The sequence below is a fragment of the Manis pentadactyla genome, chromosome 2 (genome assembly GCF_030020395.1).
Source record: "Manis pentadactyla isolate mManPen7 chromosome 2, mManPen7.hap1, whole genome shotgun sequence".
NCBI lineage: Eukaryota > Metazoa > Chordata > Mammalia > Pholidota > Manidae > Manis > Manis pentadactyla.
The window spans coordinates 59,911,313-59,924,288 of record NC_080020.1 but is presented as its reverse complement, the minus strand read 5'-3'; the positions used below and the strand labels follow the sequence as shown (position 1 = coordinate 59,924,288).

Genomic DNA, 12,976 nt, shown 5'->3' with positions numbered 1-12,976 from the left:
TCCTCCACCCCTACCCTTTGGTAACCATTAGTGCCTTGGAGTCTGTCAGTCTGCTGCTGTTTTGTTCATTCAGTTTTGCTTCATTGTTATACTCCACAAATGAGGGAAATTATTTGGAACTTGTCTTTCTCTGCCTGGCGTATTTCACTGAGCAATACCCTCTAGCTCCATCCATGTTGTTGCAAGTTTGTTTTCTTCTTATGGCTGAATAATATTCCACTGTATATGTACCACATCTTCTTTATCCATTCATCTTACTGATGGACACTTAGGTTAATAAAGCTCAACTTGAAAGCTGAGGTATTAAGCATGGGAAGAAGTATAGATAAGGGGGAGCGGCAGTGTCTGCTCTGCTTGTGGTGTCCCTTATACTCCACACTGTCCTAACTGCATTATCAAAGTTAGCCGCCCCAGATTTTCACTGGTTGTAATTCATTCTGACTGTGCTGATTTAGTGTTGGTTACGTTTGGTCTTTTCATCCCACAGTCTCCTAAGCTCTTAAAGTTCATGATCAGTGTATGTGTATCCAAAATCCAAAAGGCAAAACTGACCCTAGACAGTGAGAGTAAGAACAAAATGTGGAATTGTGGCATAGGCATCAGTAATCGGAGTGCTGCTGCCTCAGTGAGGACTCAGTGAGGTGGGCAGGCGACATGGGCCAAGACTATGACCGAGGTCTGGTCCGGAAAGGCTGCTCCCAACTTCCCATTCCCAGCAGGTGAAGGCTTGCTTGGACCCACATACTCATGAAGATGGGGAGAGGAGGGGCTTGTAGCTCAGGAACTTGCATAATTATAGCTGTCACTTTCAGGAGAGTCTAACTCTGAACTGCCCAGGAAGTTTAAATTGAGCTTGTTTTGATATCTAAAGGTGTCCAATCTAAGAGTTTTGCTAGAACAGGGATAGGCTATGGGCAGCAGCAGTGTCTAAAGTCATGGGGATAAAGGAGTAGGATTAGAAAACTCTATGAAGAAAATACATGTTTCTAAGGAACTCTGTAGAAATTTCAAATTCTGTTCTTTATAGTATAGTTCAATGGAAAGTGAGATTAGATTCTAAGCCTCAAGATGAATGAACCCCCAACTGGGCATTAATGCCAAGGCCTCTCTAAAGTGAAGACGTGCTCAGCATCACTTCCATTTTTTAAAGCTCCTGAATTATTACAATCTGGATGCCAAGTCAGGTCACAAAAACTCTAGCAATAATAGCAATTAGTAATAATAGCAATAATATAAATGTTTACATTTCATTTGTTAAGACCCTCTTAACATGATCACAAAATACAATGGCTAGATGTGTAATGTGATTTGAGGATATATTAGAAGTCCAAATTTAAGGTTCGTCAGCTAACTAAATTCTCTCTTTTCTACTGCCATCCTTTCATTATTTCTGAAAAACAAATATTTAAACTTTTCCAAATGGATGTGATAGGGGTTATTTTTATGGAATTTTTCAAATTCTTAAGTATTATCTCTTTGAAATGGAAAATATAGGTGGAGGAAGAGTGTAGAATCATAGAGAAAATAGATTGAGAAAATATAAGGAAAAAGCATTAGCTACTCACATTTATAAGTTTTATCACCAGAGAGTTTTAAGAATATCAGAAGTTGTTACAGATCAGAATAAAATCACAATTTTCATTTAGCAGCATTGAGTTGAAATTGAGTCATAAATTGCTATAAAATCTTACTAAACTTTAAAGAGTTACAAGAGAATTAAAAAATTTTCAAAGTGTAAGTAGAAATTAATAGCATATTATTCCCTAATTTTTAAAATCAGAGCTTAAAATATGTTTTCTTTTTTCCCCTTAGAATGTTTCACCTTAAGTGTGTGACCATCATATAGAACTTCTGTGTGGGAAATAATTAGACAAGAAAGGCTGAACATGTCTAATTATTCATGTTCATTATAATGCAAGATTCAGGCTTTCTTGCATCTGTGACTTGATTCCTGGAAAGAACACTGAAGCAGATGTCAAACTACCATTCAGGGTGAACAATTAAAACCAAATAATCTTAGAGGATACTTGACTAGAAATTTGAGTTATGGATCCTCTCTTATTCTATGGGCATTTTTTTCCAAAAGTGGGCATGAGGAAAGAAACTGAAAGTGATGCAGAATCAAACCCTAAATTCCAGTGGTCTTGAGTTTGAATTCACAATAAATACTTACATACCATGTTTATAGGTTAACTTTAATACACCTATTTTCATGTGTACTGTATGAAGAAGAGTCCAAACTTGTGGTAATCCACTCACAGAAGGGGAATTAATTGAATCTCAAATAGACTCTGACCATGAAAAAGATAGCAGCTCTGCCCACTTCTTTATTTAGGAGAAAAATACTTAAACTCTCATTACTTAAATTTTCTTTGTGTGTTTCTAGTTTATTAATCATTAAGTTAATTTAACTTAATACTTGTATTTTATTGTAGTTAGGAGCATTGGATATGGAAACATTTAAGATGACATTTGGTTATTAAAACCCACAAAACTAGCAGATGGTTTGGCGAAGCAGTATTAAGAATGCTACTTGATCCTTAATTCAAGACCATACTTGATGCTGCATCTGGAAGAAGGCTTTGCCAAGAAAAATGCTATTGCATTAAAGACTATGTTATTCATACATATTTAGGAAAATAAGTGTTGATGAGCATAGTATATGAAATCAAATAGATATTCCATGGGAAAAATATTCTGCAAACATTTCTAACTCTGCAGTTTTTATTCATATAACATTTTAACAAACCAGTAGATAATAGAATTTTATAACGAATCCAGTCAAAACCTTACAGCTACACTGCTTTATCTTATTCATTCTTTGTACAAATGAAAGTTATCACTTATAGTAGTCACTAGGATAAATAGTCATTGTGTATTTAAACTCCCTCGCACCAAATGTAGAATCCTCCAAGTTCCTGTCTTTAAATATTTTCCCAACACTTACAATATTAAAAAACTGACTGTAAATAATCAGTACCATTTCTATCTGTGATAGCTGGCATCTGGTTACTTTTCCTGTTATTCAGTTTAATGTTTTGCTGTAACTACTCTATTTGTGAAAATTTTAATGCTTCCTGTTTAATACATGCTAAATTTTTTTTCTTTTGGTGATGAAAAGTAGGCTTCAAAGCTGTATCAAATATAGGTGACAGGGTTTCTTATTTAGTTTTATGGAAGTAGAAATAAATCATCTAAAAATCCATGAGCTCTTATTGACCTCTGTTCTTTTACTAAGAAATGTAAATTTTCTGGAATAAGGACTCACACTAAATAAACATTTTTGTGTTAATATCCACGTAGTTAGCATATTGTTGCTAGATCTAAAAACCTACTCTATATGGCAAGTCAGACTTCAGGAACCCCGTAAAAGATGCTGAAATGTTCAGGAATAGAAAATTGCCCACTACTGACACAGGTACTGATTTGATGAGGGATTGTGTGGGCCTCCTAAGATACAAGAGACTCAACACTGGAGAAGAAGTGCCCTTTCTACTTGAGCACTGATGCTCTGTGGGAGCCCTGCAGGGTCCTGACTTGTAACATGTCAACTGTTGTGTAAGTTAACAGAAAAAGAAAGACTCTAAGTTAGACCGTTTTCAAATACATGAATTACATGGCTAATAGTTTAATTTTTTTAATCAAACATTTCCATATAGAACTTCTGAGAAGAAACCTTGGATAATGGATCTCCCTAGGTAATAGGTGGTTTTTCAATTCTTTTATACTGTTTTCTTAACTTTGACATTGCAAGTTTAATGTCCAAGGTTTTGCTGAGAAATCAAATATATTCTTAATAGCTTAGGAGAATAGACTCAAAAGAGTATCATTGACATCTTATTAGAAAGCTGGCCTTTTACTGTTTACCTGTGCATGAGATTAAATACCTAATGCCAGATTTTAACAGTGGCATGATATGCTGGAAAGATCTTTTAATATGGAACCAGGAGATACTGGTCCTGAGTTCAAGCTACAAGAGTACAAGAGTACAGACTTGGCCAGGTCCTGGAATGTCTCTGAGTCAACTTCACCACAGGTAGTAAGAGTATATATGTATGAGACTGCTTTCTAGAGTTAGAGTGTTATGAGATATAAGTGAGATTGTTTATGAAAGTGATTTGTGCATTATAAAACCTGGCTTTAAATTCTGACTCTACCATTTTCTGGCATTGTAAATTTGGATAAATTGCTTAACCCAATAAAGCTTTGTTTTTCACAACGTAGAATTAAGGATAAAGAATGCTATGTTTGCAAACTGTTACAGAGGAAGAATTTAAAAAATGTTAGGTGTTATTACTACTTTTACTAAATCTTTACAAATGTATTGTCATCTGGAAATTTAAAATAATGTGATAAAATTTTATTTTGTTTCAAGTTAGTTAAAGCCAATTCCAATAGGTATATATACCGTTAGAAATTTATTTTTACATGAAAACTTGTTCCTCCACATATCTTCTTGTAAACTAGGATAACTTTTAAGCTGAGTATTTATGTAGAATGAGAAGTTTTCTTCCTAAACAGATAATGTCCCTTCTATATTTAATATTCTAGCTCTCTGAAACAAGGACTTGAAGAGGAATGTATGTCCAGGATCCTTTCATTGTTTATAATTTGCTATTCTTCATAACAACTTAAATTGTTTTGTTGGTGGATTTGGTATAAAAGAAGAGAAGCTTGTGTGGCTTTATAGATGCAGGATAAAGTTTCTTTAATTTTGAGAGGAAAAAAACATTTGAAGTCGCTATGAGCTGTTGGTACCCTCTCTAGAGAATATGTTTGAGATGCTCCAGGGATGGCCTACCTCTTACAGTCCATTTAGAGTCAACCTTAAACCTTTCCTTGGGTAATGGGATTAGCAATCTGTTGGGACTGTAGTCCTTAAAAATACAAATTTGTTTCTTAATGTGCTAGCTAAAATCCTATGCTCTTTAACAGGTTTCACATTTGTTAAGTGACACTTTTTGGGATGGAATACGCAGACCTCAGACCTCTTTCTGTCTACTGCATTAGGAAGTTCAAAGACTTTAACAAGAAAGTATTCTGTCTTGAGAAAGTTGAAATTAGCTGCTCTTCATCATCAATGATAGCATCATTGAAGGAATGTGAGGAATAACCTGAATTTAGAATACAGTGATAGATAGATGCTTTTATAAGCCAGTCAACTATGCATAAAACATTTTCCTTTTAATGTTCTTTATTTTTACTACTTTTTAAAGGAAGTATGCTAAGAAATAGTTTCAGTTGAAGCATATACCTTCAACTGAATTATTAATGTTGAACAACTGAATTAAAAATGTTCTGAGATAGTTCAACATAAAAGGAATAAAAGTGAAGAACTGTTGGTCTCCTCTTTTGTATCCTCTTTCGATGATATTGTATTATAAAACTTTACCTGGTATTTACTGTTTTTTTTTGAAACTGCCCTTGATTGTTTCTAAAATGTTCTGTTCATTTCCCTTTCTGCTTGGATGTACTCTATTGACCATACATTTACCTTGGATAGCTTCTGCTCATAACTTTGAAAATGGGTTGTGTCTGTGCTGTAGAAACCCAGGAACCCCTAGGGAACACCGGCTTTGGCATCAAAGTCCTAGTTCTGATTAAATACATACTTTGACTGCCTAGTGTGCTATTTAACCTCTCCAAGCTTCAGTTTTCTCATCTGTAAAACAGAGCTAGGAATAATACACATCCAGGGCATGGTGAGGGTTACATGAGATTGAATTGCATCTGACAAGGTATGGCATATAGGAACTGCTCAGTAAGTTTAGGTCCCTAGTTCATGGTAGATGGAAATAGAAATGCATAGGGTAATGTTTGGAGCCGAATACAATGCTGACTGCAGTGATGATCTTGATAATTTGGTTGTTGTTCATTACTTTGTTTGCTTTTTATAAAAAAAAAAAATTGAAGCTATGTAATCTCCAAGATAGTATGATATGTCTCCCAGCTGAGGCTGAAATTATATATGACCTAATCAATTGCATTTGCAGATAAGAAGTTCCTACCTATTCATAGGATTATTTTAAAGACTCAAAGAAATATAACAATTCAAATTACTTAGCATATGCCAAGTGTTCGGTAAAAGTAGGCTATTACTAATATAAAGATGCAACTCTTGTGATAGAATTTGGGCACTCACTCCAAATTTTGGCTGAAAGTGATATGTACAAAATGTTTTCTAGGTACTCCAATTTAGGCTTCTCTTTATTTCATTTTTTAAAGCTAAACCTTAAATGGCTGTAATTAACAATCAAAGTTACTAAATTTTGAGAGTATATTCCTATAAGCTACTATCCCTTTTGGACCTTTAATATGTGGTCTCTAAATAAAAGATCCAAAATTAGCAGATAGGAGCTTTCATTTTTAGGAAATTGTGTTTGTGAGAAATAACCCTGAATATACCTTATCTTTTATCCAAATATGTACAGATAGTCTGTGTGTATATTACCTTTAGAAATCTTATTCTAGAAAGAATTCATTTAGTCCCTCTTTCTTTATGCCAGGTAAATAGTCTAACAATCTCACAATATACATAAACTTCTTTCAACCTACTATATAAATATTTCTGTCTATCACCAGGGATTATATCCTGGCACACACTGGTATGACTGTACTGGTTGTATGGCTGGTGATTGATCAGTACCTGTGCTGTGCTCCTTGTTCAATATTTTGAATATTACCCTGCCTACTACTATTTATATCTATATCTGCATTTTCTGTTTTCTCATGTAAGTAACAATCTTTTTATGTGTCTTTTCTTTGTCTTTCACTACAGGAAGATTAAAGTCATTACAGTGAGATGGTTTCTACCATGCGGCTGGATCTTTCTGTAGAACTGTAGCATACGCCGGGTTGTGGCTTAACTTGTCTCTGTCTTGTGCTTCTCTGCTTTATGCAGGTCATGGTACTTCACCGCCAAACTGTATTGCTGGGTCACCTTCATCATTGTTTGTTGACCTTTTTCAGGATTTTTAGGTTTAGAAGTTGCAGCTGCTCGCTGTTCTTCTCCATGACTCTCCTGTTGCCTGAAATCCCTCTGGTGAGAAGATACCCCAGAAAGGCCTAGTCATTAAGCTCAAGTGGTGGAGGTCTTTGAAAGAGATCTGGTAATTTTAGAAATGAGATTCAACTTTCATAAGGAGCGTTTAAATCATCTTAAGTCAATTTACATCCTAACTGGTGATTAGATGCCATCAAATGCTCAAGTTGCCAAGAATGTGGCTCATGCCTCTTTCCTGTTACATTCTCTATATTGCTGAATAGAACTTGTCTTCTATTAATTAAAAATACTACACAGAGCAAGTTAAGCATTTTGTTTTGAAAAAAATGGAGGGACTAAAGGAGTCTCATAAATTTTATAGGAACAGTGCTCTTATCAGATGTTAGACCTCTGAGTTTTCCTGTTTTTGTTTGTTTGTTTGTTTGTTTGTTTTGTTTTTGGTTACTGAGGGTCTTAGAGTTGTAAAGTAACTCAGAAGCAACTCTCAATTTATAGTTCAGGATAGAAAGTTTGAAATTAAGTTAATATAATTCAGAATAGTTAAGTTACTGGCCCCAGGTTGCATAAGATTCAACTTCCACATCAGCTCTGGTCGGTTGGGATTTTGGCTGCTTGGAGGCCATAGATTTGACATTCTTCGATTAGATCAAGGTCACATTAATTTGTAGCAGAGTTTGGACTACAACTGTTTTTTTGGTTTCTAATCTCATTATCATTTCTCCTAGTCATTTTATTATAAACCTCATGGAGAACTTTATGCTGAATACATTTTTATAACCTTGTAATCCATTATGTAGGCATGAAAAGTTAAGATTCTGACACTTTTATTATATGCAAAAGAAATGAAAATTACCTTGTTAAAAATATCATGCTTATTATTCAATCCTGAAAATGCACAAAAGATGTATGAAAGAGAAATGTAGCTTCATATGCTTGTCTTTTAAGTATGACCCTTTGTTACTGAGATCTTTTTTACAGAGCAGGCTATCAGCTTTTTTGAGGTCACATTTCAACATGGACTAAATCTTTGGGGCATTACTTTGAGTTATTTATAGATAATTGCCAAAACATGCATATATCTATATGTGTGGCATAGAAATATACTTATCAGTAGCTAAGAGTAATTGTTTGCATTATGATGTTAGGATTAATACAACTCTATTTCATATAGTTCTTAAGCCCAGTAGGTATAGCTTGTGTATTTCCCAGGGTGAGATTGTTGGCACACAGTAAATATCTAATAATAATGGTAACTCTTTCCCCATACAGTATTCACTCTAAGTAAAAACAATTTACTACTATACTAATGTGATACAATTTTTAAAATTTTTATTTATTGTATTTTTTTATTAGCATCAAGCTGATATACAATATTACATTGGTTTCAGATGTACAATATAGTGACTCGATAATCATATGCATCACTAGATGCTTGCCACAATAGGTGTAGTTACTCCACTGTCACACCAAGATATTACCATATTATTCATTATATTCTCTATATTGCACTTTCACTCCTGTGTCTAACATTTTACAATTTTCAGTTTGTACATCTTTATCCCCTTCACCTATTTCATCCATCCCCCCTTCCCCTTTCCTATGGTAACCAACAGTCTGTTGTCTATGTTCGTGGGTCCATTTCTTTTTTGTTTGTTTGCTTTGTTTTTTTTAGATTCTGTAAGTGAAATCATATGGCATTTGTCTTTCTTGGCCTGGCCTGTTTCACTTAGCATGATACCCTCTAGATCTATACATGTTTTTGCAAATGGCAAGATTTCCTCCTTTCTATGGCTCCGTAATATTCCATGGTGCATATGTACCACATATTCTTTATCTATTCATCTAGTGATGGGCTTTGGGTTGCTTCCATATCTTTGCTATTGTAAATAATGCTGCAATGAACATAGATAAGCATGTGATTCTTAAAGTATGTTAAGAGGCTAAGTGAATTTCAGGCATTCTGTAATAGTACTATTATTTTTTATAGGAACCAGTCTTTCTTTTTCTCTCCCTCTTGTACACATGTTATGCCTTCTTCCAGTCATTAACCCTTCCTGTGGCATCTCTATGTTTGCATCTTAGTAACCAGTGGTATCAGAGTTCTACATTCCACTGAGACCCAGGTCTCAGAGGTGTTCTTTTTGCCTCTTTTGTAAAGTTTTTTATAACCTGAAAATTCATAAATGTCTGAATTTAACCATGATTAAAACTTTCCAAGCTTTTCTGTGTCCTGGCATTTGTATCCAGTTTGTGTATAGCAGCATGTTGATTATTTGGAGATGTACAGTCAATCCTAAATTATCCCTGAATTAGAATACTAAAATATTGGAGTTAGTGTCCTTTTAGGGCAGGTCTAACCATGCCTACAGTTAGGATAAAACCAAGCTACTCCAGTGTATTTTTAGGAGCTTGCATGCCCTCTTCCTCCCAAATATCATCCCCATTTTCTTTTATTATTAATACTGCCCTTCTGTAATTAGATATACAACTTTCTTGCAAGAACTGGTTGGAGGGATGTCATGAGAAATTCATTCACATGAAAATATATAAACCATGAAACGGGTCACATAACCAATTCTAGACAAATGAGAGGCAGAACAGCTAAGTAACCAGAAGCACAGACTTTGAGTCAGCTAGTCCTGGGGATAAGTCTTTTCTTTGAGACATTCTGTCACTTTGAACAAGTTAAAGTTACATAACCTTAGTTAGACCACTGTTTCCTCACCTGTAAAATAAAGAAAATAATGTTTCCTCAACTCTGTTTTTAGGAAGGTTAAAAGGAAAATGCGTAAAAAATTGAGCAACTTGTTTGGCATTTAGTTAATGCCTGAAAATGTCCATTAATATAACAACAAAATAGCAATACATTGTACAAAGGAAGAGAGAGGGAAAGTGAATAAATGAGAAGCTGAAGACTCTCAAGGCAAATTTGGAGGGAAATCATATCTCTTCCAGGAGTCCTTCCTGTTCACCTTCTCTTGGTTGGGGAAGTGTAGAGGCCCTGACTGATTCTTACATCATGTTTGTTCATTGCTTCCATCTTCGCCTTCCATTGTTCATAAATATTTTAGCTTGATTTTCTCTGATAATATTTTAAACAGGGATTCATCCTTTTCATATTGAATATTTATTAATTGAGCATTTCTGTCCTCAAGGATCTCTCATGTAAAAACAATATGGACATATAGGAAACAGTTAAAGTATAAAACTTGTTATATGAGTGTCATTAGTGTTACAGAATATTAGGGAAGAGAAAGAACACATTGCAGGGGCCAAACACCATATGAATGACAGCTCCACTTTTCCTGTTTTGATGTGGCCATTGAGATATAATGGCATAAAAGTATGTTTGACATCAGGCAATAAGCTCTATCCTGAAACAGCTATGGTAAAAATCAGAATTTTGTCAGATCTTGTCTTCAGAATTTTGGTTTCCTGGAAGAAATTATCACTTTTAAATAAAGTGTTTGATTCCCTTGCCATCAGTTCTTGAACAGAGCTAGAGACATAGTTTCTTCACATCCCAGTGAGTGGAGCAGAGAATTAACATGCTGGGTACTCCATGCCTGTCCCCAGGGACCCACATCTTCTGAGCACACATCCTGCATTGAGCTATTGAGTGATTGCCTGATAAGCTGTTACAGTGTAAAGGCCAAAATGCAAACTATTTTTATGTGTTTATGAGCACAAAGTGCAGTTACTGGAATCGCCTACTTGTTTTAGTGGCAGTCTTGATTTCATATAGAGGAGAGTCAAAGGCACATATAATTAATTGTTGAATATGGCATTAAATGGTTCCCTTTAAAAAAATTTTTAGTTGATGATAGATTTGAAATGTGTTCTTTAATTGTGCATCAATTACCTGATTAAATAGAAGTGTTTTATGACTATGTTGGCAGTCTCCTGAGTTTAATTCCAATTCATTGATACTAGGCATGATTTGGTTTATTTTGTTTTATGATGATTTTTAATAAGAGGAAATTCTCAGTTTTGTACCTCATTATTGCATCGTCTGATGACCGCCTCCTTTTTGGAGCATTTAGTTCGAACCTGAGTTCAGTAGAGTTTGTTATGATACTGTAGTAGTTTACAGGTAGCTCACTCATGTATGTGATGTGAAAGTTGCATATCTATAAATTTGACAGATATTTGCTGATGCCCAACACAGAACACTGTGGGAACAATAGAGAACAAAGCATACAAAGATCCCTGCTCTCATAGAGTTTGCAGTTGGAAATTAAACAAAGTAATAAGTTAAATAGATGATACTGTAAGGAGATCAAATACTTTGTAAGAGTAAAGGTGGCTAGGTAGTGCCACGAGCATGGGGAGTGTGCAGTTTTAAGTATCGAGGTTACTCACCAAGAACGGGTGACAACTGAGCAAAGACATGAAGGTGAGCACGCAGGAAAACCACACAGATACATGGGGTGGATATTCTAGGCAGAGGAAACAGCAAGTGCAGCGCCCCTGGAGTGGGAGCCTGCCTTTATATAGGACAGCAAGGGGACCAGTGTGCCTGGAGACAAGGAGCAGGGGGAGTGCGGAGGAGAGGCTGGTATGCAGGGAAAGGGGTCGGGGGAGGAGAGGCTGGCTGGCAGGGCTTTGCATGCTAGGTAAGGACTTGCTTCCACTTTTATTCTGACCCAAAATAGAAGCTGCGGAGGGGTTAAGCGGAGGAATGACATGAAATGCGTTGCCTTTTAAAGGCTTGTTATGATCGCTGTGCATTAAGGACAGATTATAAAGTGGCAACGGCAAAGGCAGGGAGACAAGTTAGGAGGCAATTACAATACCTGGGCGTGAGAAGATGATATCTGTCTACTGACTGTGCGTTTGATGCTATGTTTATTACATACAAAGACTGGTAGAAAGAGGTCATTTCTGTTTATTTTTCAGTCTCATTTTTTCCTGTGGTTCAAATCTTACATGAAACGGAAAGATAAATCAATGACATGCCTCACATTATTTCAGTCATTACTGGTAATAATATGAATCTTGTGTGTGTGTAGCATTTTATAGTTTTCAAGGCATTCTTCCATCTATTGCCACATCTAGGCCACACAAAGTCTGTTTAATGGGTGAGTTAATAGGACGCGTATAGGACGTGCCTAGAGTCATGCAACTGGTACCTTCTCTTCAGGAGTGTGCATATTGGCTGCAGTGAATATTTAAGAACTAAGCAATAATCAATAACCATCTAAGCATGGAGGAGGGGATTTGGGTATACTTGAAGAAATTTACTCAGCAGCTGACTCCTTAAAGAGTGTATCTGTCATGGGGAGTGGCCAAGTTGTCAAGCTGAAAAACCTCTATTGTTATTGGAATGGAATCTGTAAATTGTTCATAAGAGATTCTAAACAAGAACATTCATACTTTTCTCCTTTTAAGTTCACCTTTTCTTTTTGTAGGGTTCTAATATCTAAAGATGAACTAGATAAAAGTATATTAAAACTGGAAGAAGCGCCCACACCCCCTCCACAACTGCAGGGGGAATAGGGGGAATTATAATACCGAAACATATTTAATTTTTGCTGAGCAGTAATACTAGGTACAGTGTTGCCTTGTATATGTCAAAGTATTTCAGGCAAAGATGGTTTTCATATAGGGAATTTAAATAATGAAGCTCATGACATTTTACTTTCGACCTACAAAATACATTGAACACAATTTAAGTATTCAACTTAATGGCAAAGAAAGTAGCATAAATAACTTCTGGGTGATTTAATTTAAATTTAAAATATATTTTAAGTGTTTCAGAGAAAAGGGTGAGATATTGTAGAAATTGCCATATATTATAGTAGTTGAGAAGGCAGAGTATATTTTGTATGATGTAATGGCTGTTGCAAAATTTGAATGAAAAAAATCTGAATGGGCAATACCTTTGTAGTCAAAGGGAATAATATATCACTTGAATTCTGTTCTTGAATTGCCATTTGTCTAGGAGATTGGATTTTTGAACATAACAGCAGT

The 12,976-nt window shown here is 35.3% G+C and overlaps 1 protein-coding gene across 15 annotated transcripts in view; it reads left to right on the top strand.

The window, feature by feature from the left end:
* PAM (peptidylglycine alpha-amidating monooxygenase) overlaps positions 1–12,976 on the top strand; it is a 274,025-nt gene that overhangs the window by 68,548 nt on the left and 192,501 nt on the right. The gene's annotated exons all lie outside the window — the stretch shown is intronic.